The sequence below is a fragment of the Ambystoma mexicanum genome, chromosome 1q (genome assembly GCF_040938575.1).
Source record: "Ambystoma mexicanum isolate Mex_15411 chromosome 1q, UKY_AmexF1_1, whole genome shotgun sequence".
Taxonomy (NCBI): Eukaryota; Metazoa; Chordata; class Amphibia; order Caudata; family Ambystomatidae; genus Ambystoma; species Ambystoma mexicanum.
In genome coordinates, this window is record NC_090922.1 from 1,548,464,750 (window position 1) to 1,548,490,569 (window position 25,820).

Sequence of the window (25,820 nt, forward strand, 5' to 3'; positions counted from 1 at the left end):
ACATCATATCATCATATGACACTGACACAAGAGTTACAATTTCAAAACATTTATTAGATTTGTGGGGTTTGGAAAAACTCCTACTTTGCTCTATAGTTATGATGGGAGTGGTCTCTACCATCAAATAATAAAGAAAACACAGTCCTAGTCCGTCTCTGTCAAATCGAAATGGCCTATAATAACAAAATCGAATGCCAGCCCTATCTCTTATACAAAAAGTGTGTAATGGGGAATATGTATGCAAAAAAACCGCCAGTGGTATACCATAAAGAATCAAGATGGCTGAGGTAGCTCTCCTTCCCACATTGGAAAACACAGAATAAGGTGGCCCCCATAGGCAGGATGACACACTCTGGCTCAGGTTATCAAGAAGCAGTTCAAAACATCGGTCAAGGCCCGCTTGGACTGCCATGTTAAAGTCACTGGTTTTCTAGTTCACCAAAGTTCTTTCACAGTTCAAAAAAAGGTTCACATAGGCCTCCCTCTGTCGAGCTCCGACCTCTTAAAGCAGAAAGTTCACATAGGTCTCCCTCGGTCAGGCTCGGACCTTTCAATAAATCATAGTTCAACAAAATGTTCACATAGCTCTCCCTCTGTTGGGCTCGGACCTCTCAAAGCAAAAAGTACCTGATTCAACATAGATCTCCCGGAGGCGTTCTCGAAACTCGCATCACAGCACTTGCAGGGGTTCCCTTCCCCAAGCTTTATTCACATTCATTAGGGGTTTCCTTCCCCTAACTTATTTCACATGATAGGTCTGCCTCAGTCGGGCTCAGACCTTTCACCAATGTCGAAGACTTTCGAATGAGCAAGGCTTTTAATATGGACCTCCGCAGGACCACTTTGACTTTCGCTTCCACTCTCTTTTTGTGTTACTTTCCCCAGTGTCTCTTGGCCTTGGTAGCTCTGTACCATAAGAAAAAAGTTAAAAGAAATCTTCCTCTTCAAGCATTCACTTACCTTTTCACTTCCCCTTTTGCCGGGGTTAATCTCAACCATTAAGCATTCAGAGTTCATTCACTTTGCGGCTTCAATTCAGGTGTCAAAGTTAATACCACAGGCTTGGCCTCACCTCCCCAACTCTGTCGTTCACCCGGGAGGTTTGCTGACGTCCTTGAAACACAATGCAGTCTTCTTGTTTGGAATTTAGCTCTCTCCTGGTTTTTTGGAGGCAACAACCTCCTGCAGGGAACTTCAGGGTTTCCCAACATTTCAAAAATACAAAAAAAGGTAGCAGGCGCCCCTCTCTCGAAAGAACAAGGCATGATAACCTGTTCAGTGGTTATTAACCACATTGAGAGTTCGCAGCCATTGCTTTTTGCTCACTGTACCTTTCACAGATGGGAAATATCCATTTGCATATCAGTCTTTGTCCCGCCCAGTACCTACAGCAACCACATACACGTGTTTCAGCCTTGTTGGGCATCATCAGTGAGGTGAAGCTGAGCCTCTCTAAGCACACCCATCACTCAACCATCTCCTCCTCCTCCTCCACGTCCTCCTCCACTGCATCCAGTGCCTCATCACCTGCACAAATTAAAATAAAACATGAATACACAAGTTAATAGCATAGACCCCACACATAGGTATTACAATGTTGTCAGCCAACAAATGAACCTGCCATGTCACACATGACTCAAACTCAGGCACTCACATAGTGTCAATTAAATGGAAGGGGAGCCTGAAAGCAGACACGGATGCGTGTCAAAGGGCAAAATAACACATGTACTGCATGCTGCATAGCACCTGCATCACACACAAGCATGTGATGGCATAGTCCTTCCACAAACATGACTGATGCCAATACACAGGTGGCACGTAGCATAGCCATGCCAGAACTGTCAACCAGCCTCAGATGGAAGTTGAATACTACTGTCCATGAGCCATGTACAATGCATGTCCGATGACATTTCATGGAATTCACAATTAGAAAACACACGTGTCACAGGGTGCAACAACGCTAGGGTGTTGTAATACAGTGAGGGCAGACACACGATTCAATAATGCTAGGTCACATTGACATCACGCAAGTGAATAGGCATGTTGAAGGGGATAACAGGGTTTAGAAGTGTGTGGGTGCAGTGCAGTACAGATCTAGTAATGTCAATGTTGTGACCTGATGGCAGTGTAAGGGTAAGTGCCGTCATCATGTGTAAAGTGTTGGTAGTGGGTTCTAGGGATACAGTAAACCCCACCCCCAAGGGCGGGGGATGGCTGGGAGGCAGTGCATGGGTTAAAATGGTTGCTCAGAGGACCGTGTCGTAGCAGACAGTGTGGGCTGGTGGCAAGTGCATTCTCTCAGTCATCTGCGACTACAGCAGGGGAGAGGAGGACAGAAAGCACAACACACGAGGAAGCATCAGAAGTGCCTGCAGACCCGGAGAAGCTACACCTCCAGTTACATAGAGGCAGGGAGGCTGTACCAGAGGGAGGCCCCAGTTCAACACAGATGTGAACCACAAACTAATTTTCATGAGGAGCAACTGACCCTGAGGGAATATGAAAGGGATGATCAAAGACCATAAGAAGGAAGTAAATACTGGAGATGGAGTTGAAGGAATTGCTGGCCCAGGACCCACATGGACTTGCTGAGAATGTACAGGGTTCAGGAATGAACACTCATAGCCACTGTGAGCCTGTGCCATCATCACAGTCCTAGGTACATACCTTGCACCAAACCTAAAGGACGTTCCACACAGTCCAGGTCTGGCAGAGTTGCAGAGGGAAGAGTGTATGTTCACAGAAATTCGGGTACAGCCTGTTGCAGTAGTCCGCCATAGGAATTACCAATCCTCTGGAGACAGTGAGCTGCTGGGGATTGAACAGAAAAGGAAGAATGCCTCTGATGAGGAGCAGCTTGCAGGGTGACCTCGCAAAGACGTCAGTCATGTGACGATAGAAGGCAAGTGTTGAGTGGAAGATCATCACAGGCTATCCGCGACCACAGGTTGGAGCAAGAATAGGGCCAAGAGAGGCTGGACAGAGAGTCCAAGAGGGTTTTGCCGCCAAAATAACTCTAGCCAGGAACAACATAATCCTGGCTAGAGACAACACCAGCATAGAGTCCCCTGTTGGGGAAAAACCCATATCAGTAGAAAGGGAAAGTTTCAGTTTTGTAGAGGTTTCAGAGGAAGATCTATGCAGGGTAATGTCAGGCATGAAACCCACCTCTTGCGCTGAAAATATCCTCCGCACGAAGATCATACTGGAAAATAAAGAACTCTTCGCCCCAGTACTGACAAGGCTAGTCAATGCCTCATTCTTAGAAGAGGTAGTCCCTAAGGACTTAAAAAAAGGGACCATTACGCCGCTTGTGAAAAAGGCAGGCTTGGATCCTAAGGACCCAATAACCTCCGTCCGATCACAAACTCCAATTTTATCCTAAAAATTCTGGATAAAATTGCCACTAATCAGCTGCAGAAACATGTGGAATCTGCAGACGTGTTACATGACCAACAATCTGGCTTCAGAGCGGCGCACAGCACTGAATCTGCCATGCTAGACCTACAGACGCACATGTTAGAACTGACAGAGAAAGCTAAGATGGGGTTACTTATGCTGCTGGACCTCAGCGCTGCCTTCGACTAGCAGACCATCAGCTGCTACAATCAGCACTGGATACACTTGTAGGGTGCTCAACAAAAGCACAGGCCTCTTTCTTGAAAGACAGGATGGCAAGAATACATTGGGGCGAAAATTTCTCTGAAGCAACCCCAATTTTATTTGGAGTTCCCCAAGGTGCTAGTCTGTCCCCTCTCCTTTTTAACCTTTACATAAGAAGTCTATGCTCGCTGTTAGAAAACATTGGCATGATCTTCACCAATTACGCTGACGATACGCAGCTAATTTTTGGGTTAACTGGAGACCATCCAGTGGACAGTGCCATGATCGAGAAAATATATAATATCATTGATAACTGGATGCAGAGGCACTGGATGTGCTTAAACAACACAAAGACGGAATTAATGATATTCGGATCCAATCAGGCCAGGTCCAAGTTGGAGCCCCAATATAAGACATTCCGTATCAAAGACGCTGTCATACCAGTGGTACCCAAGGTAAAAACCTTGGGTATGATGGTTGAAGCCTCATTAGGATCAGGAGCACAGGTTAGTTACCTATATAAAAACAACTTGTACTACCTGCGTCTCCTGAGAGCTATTAGACCATACATTAACGAGATCAATGCAGCCTCGGTAGCCAGAGCTATCCTGTTATCACGCCTGGACTATGGAAATGCGCTGTTATTAGGAGCCTCAAAAAAGGAGTTAGCTAAATGCCAAGTTATGCAAAACGATGCAGTTCGCATCATTAAAAAGAAAAAACAAAGGGACTACATATCAGATAGCAGGAAGGAACTACATTGGCTTAGAATAGAGGACAGAGTCAAGTTTAAAGCACTGACGATTGTCCACAGATGCCTATTCGGAAAGGCGCCAGCCTATTTCAAGAAGCATTTCTCTTGGTATGTCCTCCGAAGAGGCTTAAGATCGGCAGATACTGGCATCTTAAACATCCCAGAAGCCAAGCGGGCATTGGGAAGGGGCAAATCCTTTCCCTTCAAGGCAACCAAATACTGGAATGAGCTCCCTGCGCATCTAAGACAACAAGAAAACTACGCCAGTTTTAGAAAAGCATTGAAAACCAGACTTTTCCAATAACTGGCTATTTTCACCCCAGCGTAGTCATTCACCCACTTGAGAAATACTAAATGTAAGTGGTCATCTTCGCGCTCCACCGCGCCCTGATGCCTGCGGGCTTTCGGCACGTAACAAGCATAGAGTAAAATATTTTAAAAAAGAGTGTCATGGAAGGAGGGAGCAGGTGTGGTGATGAGGATTGCCTCTCTGTGCAGCACATGGTTTGTATGCAGTCTGCATGACAACAAGCATGTATCAGTCCAACATCACATGGGTCACACATGGCAGTCATGTCAATGTAGCCTGAACTGGCAGACAATATTAACACATCACCCAAGCAACATACACATGGCGTGGACACACACGCATCACTGTCATGATCCATCGATCACGCCCCTTCTGGTCTTCCTGGACCCTGGCACGTCGGGGGTTACTCGCTGTAGTACACCCAACATGGCCGTATACACGTAACGCAGTCTATCGACCTTTAAGTCCTATGCAGCACGTTCTATAAATTAGCCACTCCCATGCGGTTCCACGCATCTCAACACTACCGATAGCTGTGGCTTGACGTGTGCCGTAGTTCGTACTCTTGGAACTGTGTTGCTCCCTGGTTCCCGGACTTTCCTCCTATTCTATTTCCCTCTACTTCCTTGACCCTGTTCTTTCCACGTTCCGTGCAGCCCGCCTCCATGTGTTGCCTCCTTTCCTAGTTTCCTGGAGTTTCCCTTGATCCCGGGCGAAGAAGCTGAACGAATCCTGGAATCCGAAGACGGCCGAGCAGGCTTGTACAAGAGCCGAACTGCACAGAATAAAATCCCAGAGAAGGATTCCGCCAAGCAAAGAAAACAGGTGAGAAGAGGGGAAACCTGTGACAATCACCACACATTGCCTCATATATATGCAGGTCTCCCACGCCTTGGATCTGCTCCACTGCAATGAAATCACTAGCAATCTCCTCATGTCCAGTGAGTTTATCGTCCTTTGGTGGTGACCCACTGTCAGTCACCAGAGAAGAGGTGAACTTGGCAGCCATCTTGTCTTTTGCTCGGCGTCGGAGGTCATTCCAATGCTTCACGACATCACCAGATGTGCCCCTCTCATAGACCAAGGCGCTAATACGGTCTGCGAAGCACTGCCAGTGGGCCATACGCTGAGAAGGCATATGTGTGCTCCCTGCCTACACCACCATGTCACGGCCGTGTTCCAACATGTAGTCCATGAGCATGTCCAGTTCCTCATCACAGAAACTCCTCTTTCTCGATGTGTGGGACTCCTGTGCTGTATCTGGAGTTCCAGCCTGTACCGCTGAAGCACTCCTCTGCCTCTTATGAGGTGGTGCAGACCCTGAGTGGATTGTACCGCTCTGGTCAATAGGGGCTGGAGTACAGGTAATCTGGCCAATGGAACCAGCCACTGATGTTAGTACAGAACGTCGGCTTGCAGGTATCGGTAGCTGGGTGCTGTTGCCAGGACCCTGCGATGCACGTGTCTTGGCCTTAGTGACAAGGGGATTGGACCCTGAGTCACACTGGTCCGGGACCAATCCAGATGACACTGCTGCTCCAGGTGCCAGTGCCAGGAACTTGCACTGCATGTGTCGTGGCCTTCGCGACATGGAAATCGGCCATTGAGTCACCCTGTGCCTGGGCCAGGACCACAACAGTCCGGGCTGGCTAACCCTGAGCCTGGGTGGTGGTAGCCGCAGCTGCCCCTGCAGCGTCCACACCCTTGCTGCTCGGAACAGCAGATGGCACTGGTTGCCCTGGCCCACTGGTGCTGGGGATGTCAGCAGGAGCTGCATGGGCCTGGACACCTTGCCCACGTGGACAACCTTTGCCACCCTGGCCACATCGCCCACCTTGGGCAGCTTGGCCACCCTGGCCATGTCGCCCACCTTGGCCATCCTGGCCACATCTCGCCCTCCTTGGCCTGCTCGGCCACCCTGGCCATGTCGGCCATCTTGGCCACCCTTGCCACATCGCCTACCTTGGCCACCTCTGGCAGGTCGCCCACCTTTGCCTCCCTTCCCACTTGTTGCCCTCCCAGTCATGGCACTGATGGACTAGAGCAATGGGAGGTGCAGCCAACAATTGTCCTGGGCAGTTGGAGTGAGGGGGCAAGGTATGTGATGGAAAACGTACCACTGTGCTCCAGCAAGGCTCTATGTGACCCCTGGTGAAAAAATAACAGGCCGTGCACCCCAAAAACAAATAAAAATGTGTATGCGACCCCTTGGTAGCCCACGTGTGAGTAAAAAACGTCCCGCAGTACGCTGTGGCACCCAGGAACACAAAAAATGCATACGCGAGGAACACGTAGGCTACTATGACCTCGGAAATGGGGTACGCGACACACAGGGGCAACCACAGTGGGAAAAATGCATGCACAACACACCGTCTGCCTCGTAGATTGAAAAAAATCATTAGGACACTCCCATACCAAAACAAGAAGTATGCACTGCCCACAGAAATATGAAGTTCACGCATCCGTCCCCACGAAAAGCACGTACAGTGCACTGTTGTCCTATGCAGACCTTTACCCAATACTGAATAGCAACGCCCAACGTCCAGTGCGTGTCACGTAACTTACGTGCTTAGGGCCTTTCCTCTGATTACCCGCTAACACGCTGTTTCCGCACGTGCAGAGTCACTCTGTTTCTGGGCGGCCACACGAAAGCACACGGAAGACCCACACTCCTGCCTACAAGGCCATGTACCTGCCTCCAACTGCCCAGTTCCCTCCTACGAGCCACCTGCTGCTGCCAGCCCACTCTGTGTGCCTGCTGCCCACGTGCCCTTCATTTTAGTGCATGCTCTGAAGCCATTGCCAGTGATCCTGTCATTGTGACCACCTCTGCTGATCCTGAAGACTCCCAACTGTCATACCACCGCTCCACAGCCCAGGCCCAGGACCACGTTGCACACCAACACCTGCCTCGGGGGTTGCCATGTCTGACACAACACCATCTGAGGCAAGTGGCAACCCCCGGCAGAGAGGCAGAGGGCTGTCAGCTTCTCACCCAGGGAAGTTGGCATCCTTGTGGAGCAAGTCCTGGAGCATCATGATGCCCTCTTCCACGGCCCATCGCAAGTCGGCAATGAAGGGCGGAAGAAGATCTAGGGAGACATTGTGGGTGCCATCAACGCGACTACCATCATGTCAACAAGCACTGGGAAGACTTCAAGTCCAGGACCCACAACAAGGCCCGGTTCCTCATCAAGGCTGGTGATGATCGAGCGAGGCGCCGGGGCCGGTTGACCACTGACAAGATGAGGGTCCTGTAGCACTTTTACCCAACGCTGTACCCCCAGGTCTTATGTTTATGTTTATTGAATTTGTATAGCGCTTTAAGCCAAAGCGCTTTACAATATAACAACCGGTACAAAGTGAGAGAAGCATATTTACAAACATGAACAGGTCATTAGAACAATAAGTAGAACTATTTACAAGGACGAGGGGAGGGGGGATAGGGTAGAGGAGGGGGTAGGTGAAGAGATTTGCGGTGTAGGATTTGAGGTGGGGGGAGGGAGGAGGGGAAGGGAAGGGGGAGTGATCTGGTGTCCTCATTGTCTTTAAGTAGTATTTGTTACTAATTTAAGGTCAGAGGCGAAGGAGAGAGGATGGGGGAAATGAGGGGGCAAGGGTAGAAGAGGAGGGGTAGGGAAGGGAAGTCGGGGGGGGGAGTGTAGAAGATGAGCTTTCAGGGAGTGGTGGAAGGATGAGTAGGTAGGGGTGGAGCAGATGGAGAGCGGGATGGAGTTACAGTGTAGGGGAGCCAAGAGTTGGAAGGAGCAGAAGTGTGAGGAGGAACATGGGGCTGGGGGTACAGTTAGGAGGTAGAGGTTTGCTGAGCGGAGAGAGCGGGAGGGAGAGTAAAATTAGAGAAGGGAGGAAAGGTAGGGGGCGCCAGGTCATGGAGAGATTCATAGACAAGACAGAGGAATTAAAATTTCAGTTGTGAGAGGAAGGGAAGACAGCCAAGTTGAGAGAGAGAGGAAGAAATAGAGTCTTGAGGGCCGAGGAGGCATAGAGTCTGGAGTCGACTGGTAAGTGTTCATGTGTTCTTTTCCACCATAGTGCATGTGCATGTTGAAGTGTTGCTGGAGTGTGCACCTTGGCCTTATATTTGGCATGCCTCCTGTACAGATGACTGTGTGCATCTCCCTGACAGTGCTGCATGTGAGTCCAATCAAGTGTGTCACACACCATTGGTGTCTGTGTTACAATGCCTGATGCGCACAGGCATGTAACGATGCACACATGTTTGCATACCGGTGTCTGGTCTACAGCATGCAAGAGGTGTGACACATGGGTTCATATGTCACCATCATGGACATGTATGGTGTACCTATGCGTGTGTCTGAGTAGTGAGTGTGTGACTGCTCAACACTGCGCGAGTATGTTACTTGAGTTCTTGATTTGTGATTGCCTCATGCAGCCAATTTGCCATGGAGTGCACTGTGACGTGATAGCTCCATTGCCTGCCTCATGACTGTCAGGTGATGTGTGTGAATGCGATGTGTATGTCCCATGATGTGTGTGAGCTGAATACACAATTATGATCTTGTGTCAGTGCCTTGTCCATGGATGTGAATGTCTGTTGTGAATGACAGACATGTTTGTGAATGTGTGTGAATAGAACATCCCTGTGTGTATTGGAGGATGATGATGGTTGTGACCTTTGACATTGCCACTGATGTAGATTTGCATTGTGACAAACAAACATACACACATATGTTCAGTAGCCTGATGTTTGTGTTCTATGTTTCCCTATCCACAGGGACGATGGAAGAAGAGGGCGGAGAAGGTGCTGTGGAGCACCGCCGCAGGGAAGCCTCCACCAGGCACAGACGCAGGGCCCAGTCCTCCTCCCAGGTACCGTTATCTTCCGGGAGCAATGAGACTGGTGCTGCGTCCACGACAACGGCCGCAGCTGCTGAGGGGAGGCCCAAGAGGGTGAAGTTGGTCGTGGCTCCTCTGCAGTGGGAGGGACAGGTTAGCTCACACAGGTGCAATCCGATGCGGAAGACAGTGGGGAATCATCCATGTTGGTGGTGGTGGAGGAGGAAGCCACATCAGCCCAGCACATGGGGCACGGCGGGGGTGATAAGGTAGGTGTGAGTGTTGCAGTTCATGGTCAGGGGCCTGAGGCAGTGCAGGTCACCGTGGAGGGGCCTGTGACTGATCTTCTACCTGGAACTGCGACTGCACAAGTATAGACCTGCGGGCATGCCTCAGGCTGGAACCATCCGCAGGTGGCGGATGTATCCACGGAAATGGATATTCCACTACCTGCGGATGAAGCAATTTGTGACAGGGTGGAACCGTTACTAGCCGGTATTGTGAGGCGTACAGGCCCCATTCATGATGATGTGGAGGCCTCCAATCGGGGCCTTGCACATCATCACAATGAGGTCTGTTGTCTCATTAACTGGCTAGCTACGTTCCTGGTCACAAATTTCATACTTGTGCTGGTCAATGCTGCAACCCCCCTCCTCCTCTTCCTCCTCTGTGTGCCAGCCGTCCTCCCTGTCATCTTCCGGCCCAGATACCACCAGGGCCCCCTTATATCTATCCCAACCCTGGCAGCCAGTCTGGTGGAGATCACATCCGTGCCACAGTCGGGAGTTGAAGGAGGATCAGCAGAGGAGGTCACTTCAGCAACAGGGGCTATGGCAATGGAGGAAGTGCAGGCACCAAGCAGCAGTGCACGTGCACGACGGCCCCGGGTGTCATCATCCCAGAGGTGGCGCAGGCACCAGGCATTTTGGCAGCAGCAGGCTCTGGGTAGGAGACAACAGGACTCGGGCGTTTATCATAAGAGGGGCAGGTATCGACCATCGGGCAGGAGGCAAACATGGACCTTACGACAATGATGTCTTCCGTGTTGGAGTGTTTGGGCAAGTAAATCGGGACAGAGCAGCAGCGGGCAAAGGAGGCGTGGCTCACCATGGCCAGGGTGGTGAATTCACTGCGTCGGGCAGAGAGGCGGGCAGAGGTCCTCGAGGAGACTTGCAGAGAGTTTGAGAGGAGCATGAAGGAGTCCCTGCAAGCCCTCGAGGGGGAAGCCCAGGCCCGCCTGCTGGAAGTGGACGCCCTGGCAGAGACTATGCGAGAGCATGGTGAGGAGATGGACTAGCCCGCTGCCTTTATATATAGTTCTTTAGGAGTAGGTTTCATTTGTTTTTTCTTTTTATTTGGAGTTCCTGGACTTTGCTCTGCATCTTGTATATAGTTATTTTGTATTGTAATTTTAGGATTTTTCTACATGTTTTGGGACCATGGACCCTGGATCTTTGTAAATATTTGCATTTTAATTTGAACAGTTGTTTTAACCATGAATGAATGGTTTTCACATGATATGTGATTTCGTTTCCACATACGTTAATGGACATGGACCACATTTTTGAGTCTTTTCATTTTTTACATCACATTGGGCCTCATTACAACTCAGGCGTTAAGGGTTAACGCCGTCGTTAACCCTTAACGCCTGATTCTGATTTTAACACCTGCTTTTAGCAGGTGTTAAAATCCATGGCGCTAACCTGCCATGGTGCTAATTACGCCGCCGTAATTTACGGCGGCGTAATTAGCGCCTTCCCCACTCCCATTATGCCCTATGGGGCAAAAATGGGAATGGGGAAGGGAAAATGGGAAATGGGGATTTACCGCCCCACTCACCTTGGAATGGGGCGGTAAATCCGCCATCCACCATGGTGTAAACAGAGTTTACACCATGGTTGTAAAGTTGGTGTACTTACCGCCTGGGTCGTAATGACCCCAATTGATTTTGGTTTTCACTTTCTATTGGTTTTTGATTTGTTTCATGCATGTTTAATTTGATGTTTTTACTGTGTGTGACTTAGATACATGTTTTTTAATATAATTGTTTTACATTGAAATCGAAGTGGTGTCTGGTCTCAATGGTTTAGTGCATGTTTCACTCCTCCATGACTCATTTGTGTGTCCCTGCTGTTCACCAATGATGTCCATGTGTGTGCACACATGCATGCATGTGTGATGTTAGGATTCACATGCCATGGGGCATGTACTAGGGAGCATGACCAATGGATGGGTGTTGAGGAGCACCAGGGCGGGTGCAGCGTGAGGAGGCATTTTAGTTGGTATGTGCTGCATGAGTGTAGGTTGGTCCAATGTGTTTTGGGGTGGGGGTGGGGACATGAGGCGGGGGCCTGCCTGTAGGTTACCATCACTGATGGGGACATGAGGCGGGGCCTGCCTGCTGGTTGCCGTCACTGGTGCGGGGTGGGGACATGAGGTGGTGCCTGCCTGCAGGTTGCCGTCACTGGTGCAGGGTGGGGACATGAGGTGGTGCCTGCCTGCAGGTTGCCGTCACTGGTGGGGGGTGGAGACATGAGGCGGGGCCTGCCTGTAGGTTACCATCACTGGTGGGGACATGAGGCGGGGCCTGCCTGCCGGTTGCCGTCACTGGTGGGGACATGAGGTGCGGCCTGCCTGCAGGTTACCCTCACTGGTGGGGACATGAGGTGGGGTCTGCCTACAGGTTGCCCTCACTGGTGGGGACATGTGGCGGAGTCTGCCTGCAGGTTGCCGTCACTGGTGGGGGTTGGGGACATGAGGCGGAGCCTGCCTGCGGGGTATTGTCAGAAGTGATGGGGTGGCCATGTGGTGTGGGCTGCCTGCGGGGTATTGTCATGGTGATGGTGGGGGTCCCATGTGGTGTGGGCTGCCTGCAGGGTATGGTCACAGGTGATGGTGGGGGTCCCATGTGGTGTGGGCTGCCTGCGGGGTATGTTCAAAGGTGATGTTGGGGGTCCCATGTGGTGTGAGCTGTTGCGGGGTATGGCCACAGGTGATGGGGGGGCCATGTGGTGTGGGCTGCCTGCGGGGTATGGTCACAATGATGGTGGGATATCCCATGTGGTGTGGGCTGCCTGCAGGGTATGGTCACAGGTGATGTTGGGGGTCCCATGTGGTGTGGGCTGCCTGCGGGGTATGTTCAAAGGTGATGTTGGGGTTTCCATGTGGTCTGGGCTGCATGCCGGGTAAGGTCACGGGTGATGGGGTCCCAAGTGGTGTGGGCTGCCTGCGGGGTAAGATCACGGGTGATGGGGGGTGCCATGTGGTGTGTGCTGCTTGCGGGGTATGTTTAAAGGTGATGTTGGGGATCCCATGTGGTGTGGGCTGCTGTGAGGTATGGCCATGGGTGATGGGGGGACCATGTGGTGTGGGCTGCCTGCGGGGTATGGTCACGGCAATGGTGAGGATCCCATGTGGTGTGAGCTGCCTGCAGGGTATGGTCACAGGTGATGTTGGGGGTCCCATGTGGTGTGGGCTGACTGCGGGGTATGTTCACAGGTGATGTTAGGGGTCCCATGTGCTGTGCACTGCCTGCAGGGTATGGTCACAGGTGATGTTGGGAGTCCCATGTGGTGTTGGGTGCCAGCAGGGTTTGGATACAGCTGATGGCTGTCCCATGTGGTGCATCCTGCCTGTGGGGTAGGGTCACGGGTGCTGGGGGTCATGTGGTGTGGGCTGCCTGTGGGGTATGGTCCACTGCTGGGGTCTGGCTGTCCCGTGAGGAGGCGTCTTCTTCCAGGGAAGTTGTCCATGTATGCGAGGTATGCACAGGCCTTCCCACGCGATTTGGCAGGTGCAAGCGGGGTATGCGATTTTGCTGGGTTGCAGACGGGGTACGCGCAGGCCTTCCGACGCGATTTGGCTGGTGCAAGCGGGATACCTGATTTTGCTGGGGTGTGGGCAGGGAATGCGCTGGCCTTCCCACGCGATATGGCTGGTGCAAGCGGCGTATGCGATTTCCCTGGGGTGCGGACGGGGTAGGCGGTGGCTGACACCACCCGATTTGGCTGGTGCAAGCGGGGTGCGTGATTTCGCTGGGGTGCAGACGAGGTATGTGCGGGCCTTCCCACGCGATTTGGCTGGTGCAAGTGGGGTACACGATTTCGCTGGGCTGGGAAATGGGTATGCGTGAGACTTCCCACGCGATTTGGCTGGTGTGAGCAGAGTACGCAATTTTGCTGGGGTGCAGATGGGGTAAGTGCATGCCTTCCCACGCGATTTGGCTGGTGCAAGCGGGGTAGGTGATTTTGCTGAGGTGTGGACAGGGTACGCGCGGGCCTTTCCATGCGATTTGGCTGGTGCGAATGGGTTACGCTCTGATTTTTCACACGATTATGATTGGGGTGCTGTGTGCTGGGCCACGGATGGCGCGAGGCCTTGTGCCGTATTGGGCATTTCACTGGCTCCTTCCTGTGCACGGGGGTATGTTGGGGGCATTACTGGTGCTGCTTGGTGTTCATTGCACCACGGCTACTGATGCCTCGGGAAATCCATGAATACGTGTGCCGCGCATTTGCTGGTTTGCGCACCCGTGCTGCACGCTCCTTCCAGGCGCGCGGTGCTTGCACTGCTTCTGTGCGGTATTCTATGAACTGGGCCCTAAGTTCTACCAAAACAATTTAAAGTACATGGAGAATTCAACCAGACTTTGTAAATATTATTCTAAAATACAACATCTTTAATAAAAAACAGGTAAAACCATTATCATAAAATCTCCAAAGTGACAAGTGCTTAGAAAAGTGTCCCGTACCTTTCACATAAATGATGATTATATGTGCAATTAAAGTACAGGGAAACAGTACAGGAGAACCTCAGTACAATCTAAACAGTGCAAATATGCATATACAAAAAGTTTGTTAGGTGTTTGAGAACATCCAATAAGTAAACAAACCACAAGATATATGACGTAATTCAGAGTACTTAGTTCATATGTGACTCTGTAATAAATGTAATGACAAAAATGTCTATATTACATCAGATATGGATTTGATATCCCTAGCAACACTTAACTTAGTGTTGTAAATAACCCTACATGTTTCGTTCCTATAAAACTTGAAACGTGCTCTAGGAACTTCTTCAGGGGTGAATACGCCAGTTAAATAGACCACAATAAGTCTAACATAGGGTGGTTTCTACAGAACACTCGTAGTAACTTGTAAGTGTTGAACAATGATTTTAGTGTGGCATCTCGTTGTGTAACTGCCCGAAGGAAAATTGCAGTAGAAGTGTTCCCTCAATATCTTATTTTTCAATGAAGTCAGAGAGTCTAGACCAAACATGGATACAGAAGCAGAAAAGGACCTAATTAGAGTTAGATGCCTTTCTAGTGTGCCAGTATACTAAATATTACTGGAATACATGGGGCGCTTACCGTCTCTTAGAGTCGGTAATTCATCCATGGTAACTGCAATGGTTCTCAGTGTGGCAGTCACAATTATCCCTAAAAACATGCACATCAAAAGTCTGGTCAACACTTGTGGTAGAATGAACTCTAAGTGGCACCTCATATTACAAGTTGAACTATATGATACCCTTACTTAGCGTGTGTTTAAATATCTTCTATCGTTTCATGCGCACGGTACCTTTGCTCAGACCGTATGCATCATGTATGTCAAGTGGACTCTGTGTCGGCTTAGGAGTCCTGCAAAGGAAACAGGGCTCAATCAGTTCAATGAATGAATTCAAAAACAATTTGTAGGATTCTCTATCTCTAACGTGGAAAGCCATAAAAATTGAATGAGTTAGAGTGTGGTAATCAGTCACCACGAGTCACTGTAACTAAAAGTGGTACATCAAGGAATATCTCATTTACTAATTTGTGCATGATAATTCTCTCCAGTGTTTAGAAAGTGGAACGGGTTGTCGGATTGAGAGTTCAAAATATCTCAAAAGATCTATGATGGCAGATCTGTGGGTTCCATGTACTCCAGAGAATTATGAAAACACAGATAGGGTGTAGCCGTGGAATAGTTACTATATTGAATAATGTGTTAAACCCTCAAAGTAGCCTGATTGTGGGGGTGGATTCGTATGTCAATATTGCTACAAATAAAAGGTCAATCTGCTAATGTTAATCTTACCGTAAAGACAGGATAACACGTATCGCAAGATCAATATTAAGCTCCTCTAGTGGGATAGTAAAGGGAAGGGTTTAGTTGTTAACGCAACTTTAAATATTGAATGCGTCAGAGTAGGACTCTCGCGCATGCTCGGACGCGAAATGTCGAGCAGTTGGTGTGCAAAGAGAGAGAGATAGGACTCTATCCCATCTGCTCAACCATTGGCAAAATAGACAAGGGGACTCTCGACATTTTGTAATGGTTTACAGACACATTATGATAGATTAATCCTGCGGGGTATCTGACTAAATTGGAGGTGTAAGGTGATGAAAACATTAGATACCTAAGGACAGTCATGGGTCCACAAGTTGTGATTCAGTATCTGTTATGGTAATGGTTTGTTGTGGAAATTGCAATTGGCGACGTAGGTTATTAATAAATCAAGTATGGGTAGCCACTGTCTCAAGTGCTACCAGAGACTGATTCCCTAATGGTAGCGTTCAAAATATATTAGCGGGCACAAGTGCTTGTAGACGCCACACCAGCTATGCCTCATGAGCATATATCTCAATTCTGATTATGAACATCACCATGTTCAAATGAGAGAGAAATATGTAGAAATGGCCTGTCAGTGGCGCATTTGGTTTATTGTTCCTTATTCAACTTTTATGTTCACAGATTCTGATCTTCACTTTTCACTCAGTTTTTCCAATGTATAGTCTTTCGCAGGGACACCAAATCGTATAAACCACCATGGTACAATTACAGTTTGTTAAAACTCTCTCTTTCCACATTTTGCTCAATCCCAAATCTATTTGTTTTGTTCTTCTAATTTGAGGGCAGCAGCTGCACTGTTTCTTTATTCATACCCCATTTCTCAGAAGGGGTAGTCTGTACATTAGGTTTAAGAAAAACATAATTTCTACTGGTCAATTCTTTAAGGTTCGTTCTTCCCCTGAATGCACATCAGGGTTGTGGTAATGGGTAATGTGTTTTATAATCTTTGTGATTTCATTGGTGAACGGATGATATGTACTCACAAAGACCATGCTGTCATCTTGTTCCTTTCTCTCTCTATATTCAAGTAATGCCTCTCTGTTATTATTAGAAGCCCTCTTGTAGGATTTTTTTTACCATTTTTTTTGGGATATCCTCTATCTACAAGACTTTCCATTTATCAGCTTCTTGCAGTAACTCCATCTTGGTACCACTGTTCCTCTTCAATCTCAGGTACTGACTGAATGGGATGTTTGGATGGAAGCTGGAGTATACTAGCAATACATTTTTGTCAGTAACTTTATGGTATGGTTTGACTTGAAGTACTGACTCATCTTTATTGACATAAATAGTCAAATACAAAAAAATGATCTCACCTTTACTCAAGGTATTAGTAAACTTCAAAAATGGATTTTGTGCATTTAGCCACAAAATGAACAACTCAAATGTTACAATGTCACCGACCATATCATGAGAATATCGTCGATAAACCTTCTTCACAGTTTGATGTATTGTCTGTGGGGGTTAGTGTTGTTCAATTTGACATGGGTTTAGATGGTTTCTACATACAGATTGGCCAAAGTGGGTGCCACTGCGGAGCCCGTGGCAGTACCATGTATCTGCTTACAGAGTTGGCCATTAAGTCATTCTCACACAGGGACATTTCGGTGCACCATAATATGAAGGAATTCAGTGTTTTAGCTACTGGTCTTGATTCTAGCAATTTCTCTTCAACCATATTCAGTGTTGCCATTTGTGGGATTTTTGTATACAGCAACACTATGGGCCTCATTACACGGTAGGCGGTAAGGGTTTACCGGTACCAGTATTTTACTGGTACCAGTAAATCCTTACCGCCTTACTACGAGGTCCCTTTGCGGGTTGGGGAATTGCTTTTTGCAGGCGTTAAAAACCAACCCGCAAAGGGACCAGGGAGCTAATTACGGTACCACAATTTGCGCTACCGTAATTAGCGCCTTCCCCATTCCCATAGAGCCCTATTGGCAAAAATGGAAATGGGGAAGGGCAATAGTGGAAGGGGAATTACCGCCCCGCCAACCTTGGAATGGGGCGGTAATTCCCCTTTCCACCAAGGCGGTGCCGGTATTTGACCGGCATGAACCATGGCGCTAACAGCGCCATGATTCACCGCCTACCGTGTAATGAGGCCCTATGTCTAAGCTTTCTAATAGGTCTTCTGTTTCCATATTGAAGCCCTCAATTACTCGAATGACTTCTGTAGTATCCTTGACATAGGAAACCATTTGTTTCACATAGGGGCTCAAATATCGATCTGCAGATTTTGACAGTGGTTCCAATAAAGAGCCTGAGCCTGACATAATTGGTCTACCAGGAGGATTCACCAATGTTTTATGTATTTTGGGCAAAGTATAAAACTGTGAAACACTTGGGTAAGGTGGCATGAGGTAGTCAGCTTCTTGTTTGCAAATCCAGTTCCTTTTGAGGGCCTTAGTAACCGTGAAATTCATCATTAGTTGTAATATATTGGTAGGATCTGTTTTGAGAGGTTCATAAAATGAGTTTTCACTTAATTGACGATCACACTCACTGATGTAATCCTGCCTATCAAGGATGACGATGGCCCTCCTTTATCAGCTTTTCTCAAAACTATATTCCGATTGGTCTTAAGGGCCTGAATGGCTTCACGTTCTTGTCTCGAGCCATTTTGAAATACTTGATTGATATATACTGATTCTTGAGTTTCTCAAGGGCACTGATAACTCTTCTCCCAAATACTATTGATTCTGTAGAATGGTTTGTAGTGGGACGAGTAAAGGTAGACGGACGGCCCAAGCCTGTTTCATTCTCTTCGCCAGTGTAGGGATGATTCACAAAACAAATTTCAAATGTATATTTCTGAAGCGTTGTTATACATCTGTTCTGATCCTGAATTTATCATATCTGTCCATAGAGACAAAACTAAAGCCCTTTTCTAATACGGACCTCTCTACCTCGTTGGGTTGATAGGTAGAAAGGTTAACTACTAAGCTGCCTGGAAGCACAGCTCTCCTGCCACACTACAGCCTCACATGCACTCTGAGGCCCAGTGACTTGGCAGCATGTCCTCCTTCTCAGGGTTCCTTCTCCTTGCCTCCTCTGGACAGCACAATCCGCTCAGCCTCCCCAGATAGCTCAGAGTGTTCCTGTGTGATTTGCCTTTTATACTGACTGGGAGGCTTAACAGGTTTCAGGTGGGAATGATTGTGGAGGGAGGATTGACCTTGCCTGGCCTTATTATCAGGACAAAATGGTGACTGTCCATAGGAATCCCTGGTGCATTGGCTCCTATGGGTAATCTTCATAGCTCCCTTTTTGCTCTTCTACTTCTCAGTATTGTTCAAAAATGGGGGTGCGGGGGACATTTAATGACCCTGCACATATTTCCTAAAGGCAGAGTGGGCGTGATGGTGACTGAGTGCCTGAATCTGCTTGGTCTTATTAGTGGGACAGGGCCGTTGCATGTCATAGACAATTTTCCTAGTCTCGGTCTTTGGATTTTTATGGTGGATGAAGGGATTGTGGGAGTTGTAGTTTTTCTAGGGGATCATTGAAAAACGTTGTGGGGTTTTGTCAGGGTTGAGGGTAGATGTATTGTTGTGGGTGAATGGAATTTGAATGATGATATCCCCTGATGAGTGAGGGGATGTCGGGTAGGGATGTATTGAAATGGGGGATACCATGTCTCATCCAAGGGTGTTCCTCCCACAGTCTCCACGGGTCCCCTTCCAGGTGATCCCTTGTCCGCCCCCAGGGTTAGGATCCGAGAGCGATGGCCCTCCCCTGGCCACCCAAGTCATGAATCCCACGCCTCTGGTTTCTCACAGTACAAGGAGATCCCTGCAAAAGTCCAGTACAGACACAAGCATGATAAGGAGATCCCTGCAAAAGTCCAGTACAGACACAAACATGATAAGGAGATCCCTGCAAAAGTCCAGTACAGAAACAAGCATGATGTCTAAAGTGACAGGCCCCTAGGATGTTGATCTGAGAGATGCTATTACATGCTCCTCCAGATGTGCAGAGAACCACTGCCCCAAGAACCTCATTGCCATGGACGGGGAGAGCAGACGCAGGAAAGCCCACAGATGATAGTGGGGAATTTCGAGTCGCAGGCCGCTCGTAGCACAGTCTAGGGGCCAGAGGTGTTTGGGGCAGTAGATGATCCAGAAGAGCATGGTGAGTAGAGCGAGCAGAAGGGCCTACCGCCTCCCCCTCGAAGCACTCATGTGCAGCAATAGAGAAAGGTAAATTTGTGCTGGTTTTTGGCAAGGCCAATGTGGACACTAATAGAAGAGTCAGGTCAAGAGTTTGAAACGTTGCCCGCAGCAATGCCAACACAAGGTAGAGCATGAGAACTACATAGGACTGGGCCTTAACAGTCAGTAAGGGCAAACCAGGTTTCAAAGACTCCAACAGGAGAGATGGCAAGGGAAAGAGCTAAGCCCCAGAGGCCAAAAAGACCATATGAGATCACACATTGCCCCGTGTGCTGGCTTGCAGCCCCGGGTTCCTCCCCGTCCTAAATCCCGCCTCCCAGCCCTCCCCCTCCCGTAATTGGCTAGTTCCCTGGCCTTAATGGTGCCTCCTAGGTCAGCCCTCTGTCCGTTGCAGCCCCTTTGGCTAAGGGCGTCTTCTACATTACCAACAAAACTGAATGTGGCATGGGTGGGGTGTAGAGCAATCACTCTACTCCAGAAAGCCCTCGCCACTCTAACTTACCTTCCATAGCACCTTCCATAGCATAAACTGTCATAGAATTGTACCTTGCATACCTAGAGAGATCTTGTGACCACCAGCCTAAATCCATTCTTGGCTGTACTGTAAATGTTGCATTCCACTACACACTAGCATACTAACCAATGTTAACTATTGCCACACATATAGAAAACAGTCAATATTACCCTGCGTCACCCTTTTAGACAGGTTTTACAATGTTAGCATATGCCACACTTAGATGGAATTCTTAACTTTAGCTGACGTCGCATCTAGATAGAAATGTGAATGTTAGCACGTGCCACACGTACATGGAATTCTTAACTTTAGCTGACGTCGCATCTAGATAGAAATGTGAATGTTAGCACGTGCCACACGTAGATGGAATTCTTAACTTTAGCTGACGTCGCATCTAGATGGAAATGTGAATGTTAGCATGTGCCACACTTAGATGGAATTCTTAACTTTAGCTGACGTCGCATCTAGATAGAAATGTGAATGTTAGCATGTGCCACACTTCGATGGAATTCTTAACTTTAGCTGACGTCGCATCTAGATAGAAATGTGAATGTTAGCATATGCCACACGTAGATGGAATTCTTAACTTTAGCCGGCTTTGCATTTAGATGGAAATGTGAATGTTAGCACGTGCCACACTTAGATGGAATTCTTAACGTAGCTGGCGTCACATCTAGACAGAATTGTGAATGTTAGCATGTGCCACACTTAGATGGAATTCTTAACTTAAGCTGACGTCGCATCTAGACAGAATTGTGAATGTTAGCAAGTGCCCCACTTAAATGAAATTCTCAATGATGACAAGTGACACACTTGAATAGAATGGTGATCACTGGCCTGCCTCGCATTTGGCAAGAACACTGAAGATCAGCAAGTGCCACACTCAGATGAAATAGCATATGATAGCAAGCATCACACCTAGACACAATTGCAAGGACAGCAATACCAACTAACCAATACACTAACAATTTCATCCCTCTGCATACACCTCTCAAACTCTAACCACACACAACCACAAACCTTAATCTCAACAGTCCGCACAAACTTCACCACACTGCAACAACAAAACAAACCACACATAGACTTGCACAACAGCACACGACGACTACCAACCGTAAAACACCCCAAGCCCAGCCAACAGACCCACCGGGCTGAGGCTGCCAACAGCACATCACTGCTCTCTTGCACTTTTCCAGCTTATTCCCACTAACTCAACACCCCCCTTCTCCCTGTTTCAGAGCCGCCAGAGCGCCAGGGACCACTCAGGTGGTGATAGTGCGCGGTACAAATATCCTTTAACATTAACATTCAAGTCTCACTTCCACACCTCAATCATCAACAACCAACCTTCCATTCCTTCCTGCGAATCACTCCTCGTTAAACTAACCCTCTCCCCGTCGTTCTCACACTGCTTCCTAATAATCTACAGACCCCCTGGCTACGATAGACAATTCTCAAACAACCTCTGTGACTCTATTGCCACCCTTCAACTAAACCATCCCAACCTCACCCTCCTTGGAGACTTCAACATATGGCTTGACATCCCCACCAACCCTATGACACACTCTCTGGTTGACGGTCTAGACGCAATTAACCTCCAACCCCACATAAACGGCCCGACTCACTATAAAGGACACACTTTTGATGCCATCTTTAGCTCCCACAACCGGATACATCTAAACTTCCCCACCTCTATCATCTGGTCCGATCACTTTATTGTTTCTTTCGCCATTCGCTCACCTGACTCCCTTCCCGTACTTGAATCTGAACCTCCGAAGCTACGCAAATGCTGGAAATTAATAATCGTTCCTGACCTAGCAGACGCACTCCTCCAGTCTCCACCACCTACCTGCCAACTCAATAAACAACTAACCCCCGATGCCTTTGACGCAAACCATCAGCCCGCCGTGGCTTGTTCCCTAGATGGTTCACACCTGCGTTGAAGACCACTAAACAACTACATAAATACCTAGAACACAAATGGCAGAAAACCCCAGCAAAGAACTTCACAAAATCATCTCCGAATTCACCAAACTGGCCTGCACTACGACAGTCCTGACCCTCTCACAATCACTGTGCGACTCTCTCTCTCCACTTTTACGCCACCGTGCTCGAAAGAACAAATGCTCTAACCACCAAACTGGCTCTATTACATCCACCAGGCAAACCTCCCACATACCTGCCAACCCACAGCCTGCGACCACCACGCAACCAACGGTTGAATCCTTTAGTCCAATATCACCAGACCATTTTCTCAAACTTCTATCTGCACGCAAACCATCCGGCTCTCCGTTAGACCCTTGCCCGGCCACAACACTCAAAGAAATGTTCGCTTCCACCTGCGCAGGAGAACACGCAAGATCCATCATAAATGACTCCCTTTCCTCTGGTATCTTTCCCGACGCATTCAAAATGTTTCATGGCAAACCTCTAATAAAAAAAAACTCCCTCGACCCTCTTGAGCCCAAAAACTACCGCCCCATCTCAAACACCAGGTTCCTTGCCAAACTCATTGACCGAGCCGCCTACTCCCAACTAAATGCCTTTATCGAATCCAACAATCTCCTAGACCCCGCACAATCAGGTTTCAGAGCCCATCACGGAACTGAAACCACCCTAACCTCAATCTGGGATGACCTTAAAATGACGGCAGACTCCGCGGGATGCGCCGCATTAATCCTTCTTGACCTATCCGCTGCCTTCGACACAATCAATCACTCAATCCTCCTTGACCACCTCCACTCCCTAGGAATTTGTGGAACCGCTCTTAAATGGATAGCCTCATTCCTCAAAGATAGGTACCAAATAACGATACTCTCCACCTATACCTCGCAAGCCCGACCAGTCGACACGGGAGTACCACAAGGAGCATGCCTATCTGCCCTCCTGTTCAATCTCTACCTGATCACCCTCCCACCAATAATTAGTTCACACAACATCCTATGTTATAACTACGCTGATGACACTCCACTAATTCTAAAACTCCTGAACTCAAAATCCAACTCCCGACCTGACCAGGCCTCCTGCCTCCTCGACATAGAGCTCTGGATGACCCAAAGCCACCTCTTGTTAAACCCCTCCAAAACTGAAATCATGGTATGTGACAACTCCAAACTTCTTCCACACCCACTACCCTGGCCATCTGCCATGGGCAACTCACCGACCCCCTCTAACTCAGTGAAAAACCTTGGATGCACCCTTGACCCTGACCTAACACTCTCGCGCCAAGTCAACAACGGCTCAAAGTCCTGCCACTACCACCTTAAAACCCTTAGGTGCATCTTTCCATATCTCTCCTTTCCCAACAGACTCTCCGCGGTCCAATCAATTGTTATATCAAGACTGGACTACGCAAACCCCCTCTACCTCGGAGTCCACGCTTATCAACTGAATAAACTTCAAAGGGCACAAAACGCAGCAGCTACTTGCGCCCGCATCTCCCCAGCCCTTAAGACTCTGCACTGGCTTCCAGTGGCCCGAAGGGTGACTTTCAAAACCTTATGCATCTCCCACTGAGCATTGCATAAAACCGTACCTCAATATCTTCAAGACAAGCTAAAACCCTATCACCCTCCACGCACTCTAAGACCAAGCTCAGCCGGCCTCCTAGTCATTCCTAAGACAAACTCAGTCAGGTTAGGCGGATCATCATTCTCAGCCTTGGCCCCCACGCTGTGGAACGCACATCCCCCTAACTGAAGATCTAATGTCTTTCCGCAAACTACTGAAAACCTGGCTTTTCCCCTAAAACTAACCCGTACGCAAACTAACCCAAACAGAATAACAGCATCTCAATGACACCAATCCAACAAACTACTAGATGCGAGAAATTGACATCTAATAACCGCTAATATAAAATAAAAGGACAAACAGAATAGAATGAGTAAAGTAGATCAAAGCAGTGAAGTGGATAATAAGAATAAATCGTACCAAAACAGTAACAAGATTTAAATTAATGAAATGGATGAAATGCATGATGAATGAACGAAGTGAATGGAGTGGATGAAATCGTTAGAATGGATGAAGCGTGTGGAATGGATGAATGCGCAGAGCGGATGAATGCGTTGAGCAGATAAGTGTGTAGAGCGGATGAGTGTATAGAGCGGATGAGTGTATAGAGCGGATAACTGCGTATGAAGGAACGACTTTGTAGAGCTGATGAGTGCATATAGCAGATGAACATGTGGAAAGAAGAAGTGGGTGGAGCGGAGGGTGCGTGGAGCGGAGGAGTGCGTGGAGTGGATGGGTGAGCAGAGCGGATGGGTGAGTAGAGCGTGATGGGTGAGCAGAGTGGAAGAGTGCACAGAGCAGAAGAGTGCGCCGAGCGGAGGAGTGTGTAAGAATGGAGGAGTGTGTAGAGCGGATGACCCTCCACGCACTCTAAGACCAAGCTCAGCCGGCCTCCTAGTCATTCCTAAGACAAACTCAGTCAGGTTAGGCGGATCATCATTCTCAGCCTTGGCACCCACGCTGTGGAACACACTCCCATCCCACATCCTTGGGATGGGATTGCGTAGAACCGACTAGTGGGTAGAGCCGACGAGTGTATGGAGCAGACAAGTGTGTATGAGCAAATGAGTGCGTAAGAAAGGAGGGGTGCGTAAGAGCGAGTGGGTACGTAGAACGAGTGAGTGCGAAGAGCGGATGAGCACGTAGAGCGGGTGAGCACGTAGAGCGGTGGAGCGCGTAGAGCTAGGTGAGTGAGTAGTGCAGGTGAATACGTAGAGCATGCAAGGGCATAAAGCAGGCAAGTGCCTAGAGCGTACGAGGGCCTAGAGCGGACGAGTTGCGTAGAGCGGATAAGTTGCGTATAGCGGATGAGTGCGGAGAACGGATGAGTGCGGAGTGCATGTAGAGCGGATGAGTGCCTAGAGCGAAAGAATGCGTAGAGCGGATGAGTACGTAGAACCGCTGAATGCGTAGAGCGGACGGAATGGGTGAAATATGTGGATGGAATGGGTAACGTATATGGATAGAAAGAGTGAGGTATGTGAATAGAACAGATGATGTATGCGGAAAGTGTGAAATATGTGGATGGAACGGACGAAGTACGTAGGTGGTACGGGTGAAATATGTGGATGAAATGCATAAAACAACTTAGAATACACAGAACGGTTCGGAGTAAATAGAACATATTCGAATGCATGAAAAGGATTGGAGTGCGTGGAATGGAATGGAGTGCGTGGGGCAGACTGGGGTGCGTGGGGTGGACTGGAGCGCATAGAATTGCATGGAATGTTCGAAAGAGCATGTAACCCATCATATCACATCACCACGCTTACTCTCTTCCTTACACCACCATTCAACTAGAACACAGAGATACTATGACACCATTCGGTATAACTGTTCTCATACCAACATCTGCCGCATACTCCCCATCACTCTATGTAAACACTGCTGGTTTCACACCCCCCAGCCAGGCGTTCTCCTCAGGCCTAACGCAGCCACATTTGGTCTGGATAAATCCTGCCAGAACGAACACATACTCCTGATCTCTCAACCACCACACCTACCGCTAAGAAGCAGC

The 25,820-nt window shown here is 48.5% G+C and overlaps 1 pseudogene; it reads left to right on the plus strand.

The window, feature by feature from the left end:
* The window catches only part of LOC138563375 (zinc finger protein 91-like), a 252,131-nt pseudogene that overhangs the window by 119,713 nt on the left and 106,598 nt on the right, over nt 1-25,820 (plus strand).